Source organism: Balaenoptera borealis (genome assembly GCF_965194805.1).
Source record: "Balaenoptera borealis genome assembly, chromosome: 19".
Classification (NCBI taxonomy): Eukaryota; Metazoa; Chordata; class Mammalia; order Artiodactyla; family Balaenopteridae; genus Balaenoptera; species Balaenoptera borealis.
This window is the reverse complement of record NC_138878.1, coordinates 50,056,842-50,073,691: the sequence shown is the minus strand read 5'-3', so window position 1 is coordinate 50,073,691 and position 16,850 is coordinate 50,056,842. Positions and strand designations below refer to the sequence as shown.

Below are 16,850 nucleotides of genomic sequence, written 5' to 3'. Positions count from 1 at the left end.
GTTGAGTCTTCTAATCCTTGAACGATTATTTAGATCTTCTTTGATTTCTTTCATCAGCATTGTATAGTTGTCTGCACAAGCCTTGCACATGTTTTGTTTGATTTACATCTTAATATGTTATTTCTGAGCAATTATAAATGTATTATATTAAAAATTTTGGTGTTCACATGTTTACTGCTAGTATATAGAAATGCAGCTAATTTTTGCATGTTTTCTTGTATCTTGCAACCTTGCTGAATTCACTTGTTATTTTTAAGAGAATTTTTGTAGATTTCTACATAGATAATCATGTCATCTACAAATACTAATAGAAACAGTTTTGTTTCTTCTCTTCTGATTTGCAGTCTTTTATTTCCCTTTTTGTTACATTATTGCACTAGCTAGAACTTTCACCAATATGTTAAATAAGAGTGGTGAGAGTGACACCTTGCCTTGTTCCAGATCTCAGGGGAAAAACATTCAGTCTTTCACCATTAACTGCAATGTTAGCTGTAGGTTGTTTATAGATGCCCTTTATCAAGTCAAGTAAGTTCCCCACTATTCCTAGTTTTTTGAGAGCATCATTCTTTTTTAAAATATCATAAATAGATGTTGAATTTTATCAAATACTCTTTCAACATCAATTAATATCATCATATGATTTTTATTTTTTAGCTTGTTAATACTGAACCAGCTTTGCATCCATGGAACATATCCCACTTGGTTACTGTGTGTAATTCTTTATATATATTGCTGAATTCTATTTGCTAATATTTGTGAAGGACTTTTGCATCTACATTCATGTAGTTTCTTTCTTTCCTTCCTCCCTCTCTCCCTCTCTCCCCTTCTCACTCCCTCCTTTCCCCTCTCTCTCCCTCCCTCCCCCCCTCTCTCCCTCCCTCCCTCCCTCCTCTCTTTCTTTCTTTCACAGTCTTTGGTTTTGGCATCAGAGTAATACAAGCTTCATCATATAAATTGGGAAGTGTTCCCTTCTCTTTATTTTCTGGAAGAAATCCTATAGAATAGCATTAATTTTTCTTTAAACACTTGATAGGATTCATCAGTAACACTATCTGGGCCTGGAGGTTTCCTTTTTGGAAATTTTAAATAACAAATTCAAATTTCTTAATCATTATAGGGCTATTCACATTCTTGTTTTCATATTGGGTGAATTATGGTAGCTTGCGTTTTTTGAGGAATCAACCCACTTTGTTTTAGTTGTCATATTTATGGGTATAGAGTTATTTACAGTATTGCCTTAACATTCTTTTTATATCTGCAGAGTTTGTGGTGATATTCTCTGTTGTATTCCTATTAGGACAATTTGTGTTTTCCTAATTTTTTTTCTTTTTTCTTTTTTTTGGTCAGTTTGCCAGAGATTTGTCAATTTTATTTATCTTTCCAAAGAAGTAGTTTTTTTGTTTCATTGATCTTCTCTATTGTTTTTCTGTTTTAATTTCATTTATTTCTGTTCTTACCTTATTATTTCCTTCCATCTGTATGTTTCCTCTGGGTTTATTCTGCTCTTCTTTTATATGTGGGGGCTTAGATAATTTATTTGAGACCTTTCCTCTTTTCTAATGTATGCATGTAGTACTATAAATTTCCCTCTCAGCACTGCTTTAGCTGTGTCCTACAACTTCTGATTGTTGTATTCTCATTTTCATTGTTTCATTAAAAAAATTCCCTTGAGACTTTTTTCTTAATCCATGGGTTATTTAGAAGTGTGTTGTTTAGTTTCCAAGTGTTTGGAAAATTTTCTGTTATCTTTCTGTTATTGATTTCCATTTGGCTTTATTGTGGTTGAAGAGCACACTCTGAATGACTTAAATTCCTTCAAATTTGTTGAGATATTTTTCATGGCCTAGGATATACCTTATTTTTGTATATGTTCCATGGACACTTGAAAGAAATGTGTATTCTGCTGTTGTGTGGTTTGTTCTTTAAATGTCAATTCATTCTTGGTTGATGGTGTTGAGCTCTTCCATATCCTTGTTGCTTTTCTGTCTAGTTTCTGAGAGAGGAGACTTAAAGCACTCAACTATAATTGTGGATTTATATCTTTTTCCTTTCAGTTTTGTCAGTTTTTACTTCTTATATTTTGCAGCTCTTTTTTTTGGTATAAACACATTTAGGATATATACATATTCTAAGTGTATACACAAGTATACAAGAATAATGTATATAAGAATGCATTCTTGGGACTTCCCTGGTGGTCCAGTGGTTAAGATTCCACTCTTCCACTGCAGAGCCCACTGGTTCAATCCCTGGTCAGGGAACTAGGATCCCACATGCTGTGCCACACAGCCAAAAAAAAAAAAAACAAAAAAAGAATGCATTCTTGGTGGACTGATCATTTTATCACTATTATCCTTTTCTATCTATAGTAATTTTCTCTGAAGTCTATGTAATCTGATATTAATATTCTCCTTTTATTTATTTAATGTTTGCATGATATATTTTTTTCCATCCCTTTGCTTTCAACCTGCCTATGTTGTTGTATTTGAAATGAGTTTCTTGTTGACAACATGTAGTTGGGTCATGTTTGTTAATCCATTTCTGCCACCTCTTTTAATTGGTATACTTAGACCATTTATATTTAATATAATTATTGATATATTAGAGCTTAATTCTGCCATTGTCTTTCATTTGTTTTCTGTGGTTTGTTTCTCTGTTTTCTTTTTCCTGTGTGCCTGTGGGTTACTTTGAACATTTAAAAAATTCCACTTTGATTTATCTGTAATCTTTTTGAGTGTATCTCTTTGTGTAACTTTTTTAGTGGTTGCTCTAGGCATTATATTCTTGATATATAACTTATCAGAGACTACTGGTATCATCATTTCACCAGTCTGAATAAAGTATAGAAACATTACCTCCCTTTAACTACCTTTATTTTCCCCACTTATAATATTGTTGTTTAAAATATTTTCTCTACGTACATTTAGAACTACATCAAACAGTGTTGTAATTTTTGCTTTGATCATCAAACATGTTTGGAAAACTCAAGAGAAGGGAAACTTATAGTATTTATCCACATTTTTGCTCATTGTATTCTTTCTTCTTTCCTCATGTTCGAAGGTTTTTTTTCTTTAATAGCATCCTTTCTGTTTACAGAAATTTTTAAGCCTTTCTTTTAGGGTAGGTCTGCTGGGGACAAGTTCTCTTAGTTTATTTTCACTGGAGAATGTCTTCATTTCCCTTTAATTAATGAAGGGCATTTTTGCTGGGTATAAAATTTTGGGTTAGGCAGCCTTTTTTTCAGCACTTGAAGAACATTGTGTCACTTCCACTGGCCTCCATAGTTTCTGATGAGAAATCTACTATTATTCTCATTGCTTTCCCCCAGTATTAGCATATTGTTTTTCTCTGGCTGCTTTCAAGATATTGTCATTGTCTTTCACTTTCAGAAGTTTATTTATGGTGTGTCTTGTATGGCTTTTTCTGTATTTATACTGTTTGGGTAAAATTAGCTCCTAGAATCTGAAGGTTTATGTCTTTTGTCAAACCTGGGAAGTTTTCAACCACTCTTCCTTTGAATACTTTTTTTTTTTTTTTGTAATGAAAAAAAATTTTAGTTGTCTGTTGCCTTTAATTAACATCTAAATAGATACCATATTCTTCTATAATTATAATATGGAAATGTCTATGAATAAAATAGATAAATTTTTTGTCATATGCCTAGGAAAGAATGGTGGCAATAAGATTCATCCAAGGTTTCAGCAGCAATATCTATGCAGCCAGGGCGTGGTCAGTGTTTGGGGACAGAGGTAAATATCTGCAATCCATGCATACATTTGATTTCTTCTTTTAGTGCCTGATGTACCATCTGGTGCTGCTGGACAGTTCTCTTCTCCTTAAATTCTTCCGATTTGATTTGAATTTCATACATTGCCCCATAGCCTCCTGAAATGTCAGTGACTTTGATAGCTGTAGCTCGAGGAAACTTTTCTTTGAGAACTTGGGTCACTTTGAGCTCCCCCTCAGTCTGCGAGGCAAACATGCATTGGGCACAGTGGAGAAGAGGAAGCCGGCAGGTTCCACAGAGCAGAGGTGCTGCCAAGGCTGGGCTTCATGCTGCCATGCCTGGCTGATGTGGCCTGCTGTCTTAGGTTGCCGTGTCATTCTTTGAACACTTTTCAGTCCTGTCCTCTTTCTCCTCTCCTTCCAGGACTTTGGTGAAATGAATGTTAGGTCTTTTGTTATAATCCCACAGGACCCTGAGGCTCTACTATTTTTTTCAGTCTATTTTTCTCTCTATTGTTCAGATTGGGTAATGCCTATTGGCCTTTCTTCCAGTGCACTAATTATTTCCTCTTTCTTCTACATTCTGCTCTTAAGCCCAACTACTGAGTTTTTTTTTTTTGGTACTGTATTTTTCAGTTCTAAAATTGCCCTTTGGTTCTTCTTTATATCTTCTGTTTCTTTGTTGAGACTCTTTTTTCCCCTCATTTGTTTCAAATGGGGTTGTAATTGCTCATTAAAGCATTTAAAAAGTGATGAGTGCTTTAAAATCTTTGTCAGATAATTCTAACATCATTTTCATATTGTTGTTGGCATCTGATTGTCATTTTAAATTCAGTTTGAGACCTTTCTTTTTTGTGGTATGATGATGACTTTTTATTGAAACCTGGGAATTTGCATTATCTTCGGAGATTCTGGATCTTACTTAAACCTTTTGTTTTAGATGGTTTTCTCTGCCACTGCTCTAGTAGGGGAGGGGGGGATGCTGCCCATTAGTTTTGAGTTCACATATTTTGCAGTTCTGTTTGGTGCATACACATTTAGGATTGATATATCTTCTTGGTGAATCAACGTTTTTATTGTGATGTAATGTCTCTGTCTCTGATAATTTTCTTTGTTCTGAAGTCTATTTTATCTGATATAAATATAGTCTACCTCCAGGTTCCCCACTCTGTTGCCTTTGGACGGAATAGGATCCTTACTACTTTTGGGTGTGGGTAGGAAAACTGGCTCCCCATGTGGGCACCACTGATAAAATGATGACGTGGCCTTGTTTGCTGGACGATGATGAAAGTCTTGATTCTCCACTAGGCCTGCTTTGACTCCATCAAGAATGGGAGGGGTGTTTTTGTTACTGGCAAGAGAGAGGTGAAGTTCAGGCTCCCCACGGCTTCCACTGACACTGCTGGGAGAGGGAGCCCAGTGGGGATGAAGATCCTGTTTCCATACCTGTCCTTCTCTGACATTACCTCAGTGGGGACTCTGGGGTTCCTTGTTATAGCCTCTTGAGGATGGAAGTCTAGGCTCCCCCATTTGGTCTTCGTGGATATGGGTATGAGTGGGACCAGAGTTTTTTGTTTTCTTTTCTTCTACTGTTTGGTGGAGTAGACTGGTTATTGTATAAAAGTTTTTGGTCTTACTAAGCTGCTCCTTTCTTTGTCCTTTGACTAGAGAGATCAGGCTTTTGTTGGGGCTTTTGTTTTGTGTCTGTGCCTGTTGTAGCTTCCAGATTTCTGGCTTCTTCTGTTCCAAGTCTAACATATATGAAGCAAAAGGAAAACCAAGGGAACTGACTACATTTCTTGGGTCTTGAGGTCCTAACCCAGTCTGCCTCTGGGACCGGTGAGCAGCCTCGCTTCTCTGATCACTTTACCCCTGCGGTTTGTTCTCTGTCATTTGGCACATGGCCTTTGGTGCTCATTCATTTATTTATTCATTTATTCTTTCATTCAGCAAAACTGGCTGTGTGCCTATTCCTGCAGATATGGTGACTAAAAGATCTTAAGTTATAGTTAGTGGAAGAGACAGTAATCACAGTGTCTGAGAAGACCCTATGATTTCCCTTGGCTGGCCTTGCCTTGTCCTGGAGGAGGAGATTCTAGAGGACAGGGTCTGGGCCTTGCTTCTCCTGCCCAGGATGAGATGGGGCTCCCGGTCACAGTCCCAGTGGGAGACAACTGGAGTTTTGGTCCCATCAGGACACACTCATGTACTGAGCGTCTGCCACTGCTGAGCCCACACTGGGCAGGGATGTGAGATGAGAGAGGTGAGGCCAACTCCTGGCAGCTCCAGGCCTGGGCAGGGCTGGGACAAGGCTGTGGAAACAGTTAATGCCTTGAAAGCTCACCCTCGAATGGAAGATGCGGGTGCTAGTGGTGGTGTGGGATCAGGATATGGTTTCCTCAAGAAGGAGGCTTCTGAGCTGGACCTGGGCAATGATTGAAAAAAATGCTGGTAGAAGGGCAGCCTAGGAGTGGGCTCTATTCCCTGCCCCCATCAGGTGGAGCAGCCGGAAAAGGGACCTGGGGGACCCAGGTTCCCACCGGAGCCACCGCCCTAAGGCTTTCCCTCCCCTCCCCACGGGCATTGTCTTCCTCCTGCCATGACACCCCCACCCTGATCTTCCCCCTCCCCTACGGGCACTGCTCTCCTGCCCACGATGCCCGTCCGGGCCCTGCATTGTCTCGGGAAGATGTGTGCTCACCCGGGTGGGTTATTATTAGCCTGCGATGAAGTGAAAGGCCCTGAATGGGAGATGCCAAGCTCCTGCCTGACATCATGGCCGAGGCAAGAAGGAAATGATTCATTATGGCTACAAGGCGTGCTCTAATTTCATATAACGAAATAAATGACGGTCGTATTTTGGGCGCCACCACGCGCAGATAGCATTGTTCCCTGACTGCCTCTCACCCGGGCTGCAAGGAGAATTAGAGCAGCCTTTGTGCAGAGAGATGAGGGGCTGTGGGTGCTTGGGGGGTGGCAGGTGCTGTGACCCTGGGAGGATGAGTGAAGTCACTGCTCAGTGGCTGGGGTGGCTGGGGACAGGGGTTCCGCAACCTCCCCCACAATCAAGGGCCCCGGCTTGCTGAACCCACTCCTGCTTCCTGTGCACCACACACCCCACCTTCCATCCTCATGGCTCCTCCAGACCCTGCCTATCTGTCCAAGTCAGTCCCAGTTCCGGGCCCCCTCCTCCAGGAAGCCCACAGCGAGCTCTGCTTTTCCAACGCTGTGTCTACGCATACTTTTTCCCCCTCTTCAGGCTTCTGGGCTCCTTACACAACCACATGAAAACAGATTTAGATGAGGCTTCCTTGGCTGTGATGGTGGCCCCCAGTTCAGAGTCAGTGTACCTTCACCTTCTGGGGTAGGGAATTCCCTCAAGAGCTGGGTCCCATAGCAGGGCAGCTGTCACGGTGTGCGCCCTTCAGGGCAGGACTGGCTGCATGATTTGTGGGGACCAGGGTCAGATGAAAATTCAGGGCCCCTTGTTAACAAAATTAAGAATTTCAAGACACAGCCACAGATTCTTAAACCCAGTGCAGAGCCCTTCTGAGTGAGGGACCCTGTGCATTGCACAGGTGGCAGCCTCTGTCCATGGCTAGAGAGAAGAGACACAAAGTTGGAGCCTGGGGTCCCCCCGGTTACAGCACTGGTCCTCTTCTACCTCAGCTGTGGCCAGGACAGCTTGACGGGGCGCGGGGAAGGCCACTGGATCAGCCAGGATGCAAGCACCTTCGACAGGCTCCCAGAAGTGGTGACAGAATCTTATTTCCCCAATGTGTTTCATTTGTGGTCTGGAACCTAAGGTAAAAATAATAGAAGAAGAGGATAACATTCAAGGGCAATTTCATCTCTGGGCGTCTCACCAGGAGAGGAAGCCTCAGGATCGCTGGACCAAGGAATTCTTTTTCCTGCCATATTTGCACACAAAATGGTCTCGTTTAAAAATGCACATTAAGAGTCATGTCAATCATAGACACTTGGAAATAGGTACTGCCTTGACAGGGAAACAGAACTTTTTCGTGGAATTTAATTCGTTCAAATACCTTTTTCAACTGGGTTGACAGCCAGGCCGTGGAGAAGGGAACTCACACCCTCATCCTGCTCCCGCTGCATGTGGATGGGCCCCTCCATCCACCCCCCACCACCCCCGCAGAGGTCACTGTGTAGAGTGTGCCAGCAGTGAGCCGCCTGAGCTGGACAAGGCCTTCTCTCCCTGGTCTCTCTATTGTTCTCCAAGATCAAGTCTCAGCATCACTCACAGACCAGAAGAGGGGGGCTGGGCATGCCAATTCCCGGGAGGGCAGATCCCTGAGTCAGGGCCTGCACTGGGGTTTTAGCCTGCCCAGGATCCCTTACTAGTTGGCTTTCCCTGGAGACTACAGAGGTTGCAAACAGATGGCCCATGGGCTGTCTTCAGGTCGAGGTAGTTCCCTCCTTTCTTTCTTTCTTTCTTTCTCTCTTTCTTTCTCCCTTTCTTTCTCCCTTTCTTTCTTTCTTTCTTTCTCCCTTTCTTTCTTTCTTTCTTTCTCTCTTTCTTTCTCCCTTTTCTTTCTTTCTTTCTTTCTCCCTTTCTTTCTTTCTTTCTTTCTTTCTTTCTTTCTTTCTTTCTTTCTTTCTTTCTTTCTTTCCTCCTTCCTTCCTTCCTTCCTTCCTCCCTCCCTCCCTCCCTCCTTTCTTTCTTTCTTCCTTCCTTTCTTTCTTTCTTTCTTCCTCCCTCCCTCCTTCTCTCCCTCTCTCCCTCTCTCTCTCTCTCTTTCTTTCTCTCTTTCTTTCCCTCTGCATTCTTTTAGCAAAACCTGAATTAGGTTCCAGCCTTTACAAATCACAAGTTTGCACATAAAAATCCAAATTTCTGACTTCTCTTGAAAAAAAATCCAGAGATTCCCACACGAACACGACTGGGGTGCCGAATAAGGCTGCTCCTTTCAGATGAGGCCATGCTCTGTAGTTTGCCTTGGTCCCCACAGCTGTACCTTCTCCCAGCCCTACTGTGGGTGGCGGTCCACACAGAGTTGGATTTGCACTGCTGTATTTCTTACATCTGGCTGGCATCACTCCTTTGGGTTGCCTGCCTGGCTCCCATAGGCGTTTTGCCTCTTTTCTCCTCATTTAGAAGCTTCTGGTGGTGCTTTGCTGATCATAGATGGCCCAGTGACGGGGGGGTGTAGAAGGGCATAGATGGGGAGGAAGTGTCCACACCATGTATTCCCACCCCTTCCCTGTGCTCTGTGGAAGTGCTTGACTTATGCTGATGATCAAGTTACGAGTCTAGACGTTTCTTATTGCTTACTGAGAGCAGAGTGGGGGCAGGGAGAGAAGGGGGAGGGAGAGGGGACAGTCGACAGAGATTTTGCCGACTGCCCTTGGCCCCTACTTGCTGAAACGTGAACTTGCATCATTATGATCTTATCTTTGAAAAGCACACTCCCTAAACTGTGTTCCTCTCCTCCGCCTGTTCCCGTGATTGGCAGCTGGAGCAGCTTGTAACAGGGCACACCTGGACCCTTCAGAACGGATGAAGCCTCAGCTCCATGCAGCAGCCGCTTCCTGGAGCCCAGCTCACGCTCTGCCTGAGGCCTGCCTCCCTGGCTGGGGGGAGGCTGGAAGGCAGGGATGTTTTCTGAGTGACCTCCACTGAGGAAGGGCAGCTGAGCTGGCCGCTGTGGCTGTCTCGACGGGACCTATGCCCTGTAGGACATCCATAGGTCCAAGAGTCGAGAGACAAAGTCAAGGCCCAGGAGCCTCTTGCTTATGGCTGCTTCTTGTCCTTGGGCCCATGAAGAAGGCTGTGCCTCCCACAAACTCTCTTTGTCCCTCAGGCCATTCTACAGGGCGCTGTCTCTGCTTCCCAGCAGCTGTTGGCTTGCCTTGACATTCTGGTGAGGCAGGGACAAAGTTTTCATATTAATAGGAAGATGGTGAAAGCAAGGGCAGGGGGCTGCCACAATGTCCAACTGAGGGAACAACCCACCTTTCCAATATTACCTTATTAATTGGCCGTTCGGTAGACTGGGGCCCAGTTGAATTAGATAAAGGGTAATGTATGCAGTAGTGGGAATATGCAGCCTTCAGCATCAGGTTAAATGTTGCTTTGCACACAGCCCAGGGCCACTGCTTTCCAGAAAGCCCCCCTCCCCCCCCCCCCCCCTGCCGTGTGGTGGATTGGAGTTTAGCTGCACCAGGTACAGAGGGTCCCTTTGCTGAGAGTTTCTGGAGCTGGGTTTATGCAATGTGACCGCCTGTCTCAGGGATGTCCTTGCATTCTGGGACCCACTTGTGGCCTTCACTTGGGAGGGGGAAGTCTGGGGGTATAAGCGTCACCTGAGAATAGGCTTCGGTTGCCAACTTGCTGCATTACCAGGGGTGCCCCCGAGTTAAACTCTAGAAGGGTCCCCCATATCGCTGAGAAGAAATTCTCTTGATCTGTTACGTCATTTCCTTTGGAGACTCTGTCCTGATTCTCAGAAAGGTTGCCATATGGAAAACCAGGCTGAAGAAAGCCATTCCGTCTGAAGGTCAAGTGGATTGGGGAGGCGGCAGGTGGCCTGCTGGGGAAGGACATACACTGACCTTGAAATGCCAGCCACGTGGGTCGGGGACCTTCCTACCCAGACTCTGGGATGGTACCCTTTGTCCACGGTCAGGGCTTGGGTTTCCAAAAGCACACAAGTGCCTGAGCCGGCCCAGGGCTCCCTTGTGCCTCTCCTGCAGACCTGGGAGCTGTGGCATCGCCTGCCTGCTGGCCTCTCTTCTGTGGCCCGGGTCCCTCCGTAAGTCAGAGCCTGAAAGAAATCACCGTCCACACCTGCCTGCCTCCATGGCTCTGAGTGGAAACCACCAGGGTAGTGAGGTGTTTGACAGTTTGAGCAACTCTCCAGCAAGAAAGGGGTCCTGAGGGAGGCTGAGAAACCCTATGAAGCCAAAAAGCTCCACAGAGCACCTCAGCCCTGATGGGGGACTGGCCATCACTGCCCGGCCCTCAGGCAAGAGGGGAGCCCAGTAGGGCAAGGCAGCTCCACTCTGTCCTGGAGGCCCCAGGCTTTGGACTGTGGGCTGTTCGTCTCCCGGGCCCTTGGGCTTTGACAAACTGATCCCGGTTTGCCCAGGACTTTCTGGGTTTTGCTACTGAACGTCCACATCCAGGGAGCCCCTCGGTTCCACGCAAACCGGATGGTTGATCACCCTACCTGGGCATGGTCCGGGAGCCAGAAGGGTGATTAGGGGGTAAAATCCGGGCTGGGTGGGGGTGGTCCAGATGTGAGGACACGCCTGTAGAAGAGGTAGTTGCCTTTGACAGATGCTTCATGCATGTCTTACACTTTCCCTGCATAGGCAACCCTGTGACATCATTGTACACATGCACATGCAACACAGAATATGCACATGAGGTCCCCATTGTGACAGCAGCTGTGTCAGGATGGCTTTTCTAGTCATGGTGGCAGCTGATGTTGAACGAGTGGGTGTGTGTGCTGGCTTCTGGGCTTGCTCGTGTACCCTGTTAATGAGGTTGGTCGTCCTGCCACCTCCAGGAGGTGGGGGACCTTACTCTCCTCACCTCCTAGAGGAGCAAACTGGCCTGGCACTTGCCCAGGGTCAGTATGCGTGGAGTTGGGCTTTGGATCCTGGCTGTCAGGCTCTAGAGCCTGCACGAGAACCTCTCCACCTCGTGGGAAATTGGTGACATTTTTGGAGACGGTGGTCTCGGAAGCAGCTCGTCTCCTTGTTGGAATCTTGTCCCCCCGCAGCACCCTCCGCTCATCCTAACTCCAGGGGTTGTGACAAGGATGGGGCATGTCCCTCCACCAGCCCCCCGGCACGGAGCGGGTGGTCAGTACGCACGCGTTGAATGAACGTCGGGGTCTGCACGTGGAGCCCAAGAAGCCTCTCTTCTTCACCGGCTGCCTGGAAACCACGTGGAGCTTGGAGTCAAATATAGACTCAGACATGTCATCACTGTGTGACCTCTTTGGGAATTTGTGTGGACCCTTTGAGCTGTGGTTTTCTCCTGGTAAAATGGGGAAGATAAAAATGAGCCTGCCTCATAGAGTTCTTCTGAGGCCCTGAGACAATGAAGCCCTCGAATTCAGAGCCCTCCATACAAGTGTCAGCTACGCCTGCCCCCATCTGCCTGCCCCGCCCAGGGATGTCCCTTCCCTTGGGCAGTGGGGAGGAAGCCTGGACTCCCCACGTTCCGTCTCTCTGCTGTGTCTCCTCATGGTGGCCTGCGTGGGCACTGGTACCCAGGGCCACAGCGGGGAGAAGGCTGGTGCTGTAACTGTACAAAGCTGCTATGGAGTTAGCAGGGCAGGAGGGAGGCCTGGCCCCTGGAATAGCAGAGGGAGTGACCACAGTTTCACGTGTGGAGAGGGGCACCCAGGGCTTTGGGTACACCTGGTGGGGAGAGCCTGGCACCGACACCTATGAGCACATGCGTGGAGACAACTATCGAGAAGGTCAAGGGTTCAAGTGACCACGGCTACTGTCCATCAGGTAGGCCCGGAGCCATCCATGCAGTGAAGGAAGGAATGGGGCAGAGAAAAGGGACAGAAGGTAATTCTCTGCCTGCGGAAACCCAGCCTGATGTTCCAGAGCCAGTGCATAAACTATCCCCTCCATGAGGCCTTCTTGTGTTCCCCTTACTAATCTTTTCTTCATTTGGGTCCCCAGACTTCTTGCTCCTCTGTTTAGCTGTGTTTTATCTTTTCATCTGTCCTTCTCACAACTTGAGGCTCCTCAGAGGCAAGGCAGTGTCTGAGTCAATGGTGATTCTTGCTCCCAGGAGCTGGCAAGGACACAGAAGGGAAAGGAAATGGAAGTGGAGGTGCCCTCTGGGGACAGCTGGTCAACCCTCCCTCCTTAGACATCTCGTCCACATGCCCACCTGGGACAAGGTATCAGATCCAAGTAGCAAGATATAGTGAAGCTCTGCATCTTGCAGAGTCCTGGAAAAAACAGTGTGGAAATTTCTGGGTCTTGCATTGGCATTGTGGGCTGCAGTCATAGCAATCAATGTAGTCTAAACGGTGAAGCAGATTTACTCCCTACGCAGTTGTTTCGTCTTTCATCTTGTATTCATGTGCCCTATACACGTGCATATGTATGTTGGTGGATTGCCATATCAAAGGACAAAAACAACAGCCCAGCAATCGGCCTGGTGTGCACGGCCAGATCTTGTGACTCAAAGTTGCAAGAGTTAAGGTCTCGACACCGCCCTGCTTGAGCTCGTTTGGAGTATCTGAGACCACTTATACATTCTTCTGAGATCTTTGGTGGAGGTGTTTTTTCTTTCTCTTTTTTCTGTGTTTAGGGAAGAAGCTTGTGGGAGCTCTTGGATCCCCCATAATGATGGGGATTATAATGAAACACATGAACGAGTTGGCACTAGAGCTGGGAAGGGTGAGAAGTTCCCCCGCTACAGGGCGTACAGTGCGGGCTGGGGCTGTTGGCTTCTGTGGAGTTTGACACTCTGAAAATTGGACTCTCCTCAGTGCCAGCACTCCATGGCATGCTCTGGAAAGAGAGCGGAGCAGGGCAGAGTGCCATATGGCAGTAGGACCATATGGCAGTAGGACCCCTATATTAGTCAGCTCAAGTTCCCACAACAAAATACCGCAGACTGGGAGGCTTAAACAACAGAAGCGAATTTTCTTGCAGTTGTGGAGGCTGGAAGTCTGAGATCAGGGTGCCAGCATGGTCAGGGTCTGGTGAGAGCGCTCCTCGTGGCTTGCAGACATCACCTTCTCCCTGTGTTTTCACATGGGAGAGAGAACGATCATTAAAACAGAAATCTGGTCCTGCCACTACCCTGCATAAACGCTTCCAATAGCTCCCCATTGCATTAGAATGACCCCCTACCTCTCATCACAGCCTCCACAGACCTGCGTGATTTGGACAGGCCTGACCTCTGACCCCACGCCACTTCCTCTGATGCTTGGGAGCCTCCGGCCACTGACCTTTTGGTTCCTTAAACTGGAGCCTTAACATTTGCCGTTCCCTCTGCTCGCGAAATGCAATTTGTCACCTGGGTCTTGACTTCCTGATGGCTATCTCTCTGTCACACCACAGCTGTTGCATTTCTTCAGAGCTCTTACGTCCAGAAGGCTTCATCTTCTTTTTAGAACGTCAGCTCCATGAGGGCAGGCATCTCATCTCTCTTGCCCAGTGTCGCATCCGCAGCACCAGAGCAGCGCCTGGCCCATAGGAAGTGCACCGCCAATATTTGACGGATGAACGTACCTTTCAGAGCCTTGCTCTTGGAGATAGTGTAGGGGCACTCAGAGTACCTTCAGAGGCCCCCCTCCCCCTCCGCCAGCATTCAAGGTCATCCATTCTTCCGCTCATGCTTTCCTCCTTGGCTCCCCCGCCCCTCCGTCCCTCCCTCCCTGCCCCATGCTTTGCAGTCACTGGCTCCAGTTACCTCGGACCACTTTGCAGGCTCCAAGCGCACTCACGGCTCTAGCCGCACGCTTTTGCAAAGGCCTTCCCAGCTCCCTGAAATATCCAAATCAGAATCTTCCAGAGGGTTCGAAAAAAGTCCTGTTTCAGGAATCTGTCCCTTCCCCGTACCCATACTCACTCCCATCCCCTAAGGTGGCATTTGCCTTCTGAGGAACCGAGGTTGGTTCATCATTCCACACTGCTCCTTGGACGATACGGGCCGTCCCGGTCCCCCGGCAGCTGAGCAGGAATTGGGTGAAGAGGCTGGTGCTTCAACAGTGTCCCCTGCATGTGTGGCTGTTCCCTCTCTTGCGTTTCCCTGGCACTTTGTTCACACGGCACCAGGGGCTCAGAGTCTGCTCCGTTGTTCATATTAGTTTACTCATTCTTTCACTCACTGAGGCGTCCACGATGTGCTGGGTACCGTGATAACCGCTCAGGATGCAGGGAGACGTCCTCGCCCACAAAGGGGAGCCGGGTCCTGCATTTCTTGGAGGCGGTGCCCATGATGAGTCCTGTGCACGGGCCTGGATGGGTGAGACGTTGTCATCACATTGTCGTGTGAATTGATTTTCGATTGAAGAATTTTTAAGAAGCACACAGACCACCACCATAATAAGAGGTATTAGTTTCAAGTCAAATTTTGTTTTGAGAGGCTCAAGAAAATCGAACATTTGAAGATAATTTGAAAAATCCTGCAAAACAAGGGTGGGGCATTGCTGTCCTGGCTTTGGACCATCTCCCTGGAAAGTTCTGGCTGGGAGACACAGGCCACCCAACAGGGTGAGGGACAAGCTGAGCGCTCTGCCTCTTCTGGGGCCAAGGGGAGGGGGTTCAGAGGAAAATTCTCAGGGGACAGGAGTGAGCACTCAGGACAGGAAGCCACGGCTGACCAGCAGCTGTGCACCCCCAGGACGTATGCGTGCCTGCCGTATGTGTGCCTTGTTCACTGGGGTCTGGATGCTTCCGGGTCCTCTCTGGAATCCAATTCCAATTGCTTTTGGAATCTTCCACAGATGTTCTCTTTCCTTGGAAGGATGTTTCCTCATTTCCTTGAATCTTATCTGTCCTTCGTGAAGCCTCCTGTGACATCCCCCCCACCCTCCTGAGTCTCACTGCCTTTGCATTCATCACTCTTCCCGGCTGGCGAGTGTACAGACCAGAGACTTGGGGGTCGGGGGACCAGGGCTCTAGCCTTAACCGGGGCTCCCCCCACTGTTCCTCTCAGGCAGTTCTGGAACTTCTGGGTCCGGCTCCATGCAAACCAGGGATACTGCCATCTACACTGAGGGCTTACACAAAGGTTGTTTATCATTCCCTTTCGTGCCCCGGTTAGAATACAGTTCCCTTGGGATCCCGTAGAGCCATAGAGCCCACTGTGCTTTCATCCAAGCTGTTAATAAATATTTGTGTTGGATTTAGAAAACAGATAATAAATGTGAAGATGATTTAAAAAATAGAAAGGCATTTCTTTTCCCCAGAATTCAACTTCTGGGAAAGTTCATTTGGATGATTAAATGATTAATAATAGGCAAGGGCATTTTTTGGGGGAAAAAGAGAGGTGGAGAATTTGTATTAGATATTGAAATGCATTTTAAAGCCACAAAATAGATCAAGATAACAAAACATAAAATCCAAACGCAGACCTGTCATAGCCCAGGCTGTCTAGAAAATAGGGCTTGAGGCAAGGATGAAAGTGCCGATGTTTTATTTGGGAGGCGCAAGCTGGGCAGAGAGAGTGAGGCGGGGGGAAGCAAGGCAAGGAGGGACGGGAAGCCACGTGCGGTCCTGCGTGGTGACGGACAGACACAGCAGGTGTCTCGGTAGGTGGCTTTGCTTGGCTCTGTGTTCTTCTCCAGATGGGCTGTGCCCGCAGAAACTCCGACTCTGAGCAGCTGGGAGTGAAGGCGAAGAGGGAATTTGTGTGCCTGGCTCCCTCCCATCTCCTGTTTTCCTCTGGTCGCAGTTCATCCCCTGGGTGATATCTCCTCTGCATTTCCACGATGCAGCTTCTGGGTTGCACCTTTGGCAGCTTCTCACCGCACCAGCCCCATACCCAGAGGTGAGGTGTCTCCTGCAAGTCTGCAAGTCTGCAAGTGGCCGGAGATGCCGGAAACACGAGGTATGTGGCTTGGCTGCTGGCTACACGGTGGTGACCAAGGCGGGGGTCAGGGGCTGGGTTCAGGCACAGGAGGTTCTCACCACAGGAGCAAAATTTAAGGGAGTGAAAACAAACGGCAATCAGGCTAAATTATATTTGAATGCAGTATTGAAAAAGTCAAAATTAATGCAAAAACTTGTGATGAAGAAATATCTAGAAGATATGGGCCCTATAGGTCTAGCCTGCTAGATTCCTAAATAGGTGCTGTTGGTACAAATTTATCACAAATAAGGATATGTAATACAAATTCCAATTTGCATGTGGCTAGTTTTCACCAAGCATTATAAATGCTTGAATGAGTAAATGTGCCTGACTCTCTCCCATTCAAGCATTTATTGAGTACTTATTGCATACAGGTACCGTGCAAGCAAGAGATCACCCATTGCTTGCTGCTGTGAAATCTACCATCTAGCAGGGAGAAGAGTCATATTAGATTAATTATTGCACAGACCATTTATTGATCAGAATCTTGATAAATATTTTGAAGAAAGAGAACATATAGTGAGAGACTCACCCGTCTTGGTGG

At 46.9% G+C, this 16,850-nt stretch overlaps 1 pseudogene across 1 annotated transcript; it reads right to left on the bottom strand.

The window, feature by feature from the left end:
• Window positions 1–935: 935 nt before the first annotated feature.
• On the bottom strand, window positions 936–14,670 carry LOC309617716 (bolA-like protein 3 pseudogene; annotated as a pseudogene). The gene is made up of 3 exons: window positions 14,588–14,670; window positions 14,293–14,403; window positions 936–4,046 (listed from the first exon to the last, which is right to left on the bottom strand). The product of its transcript is annotated as a bolA-like protein 3 pseudogene (transcript).
• Between the last annotated feature and the right edge of the window lie 2,180 nt (window positions 14,671–16,850).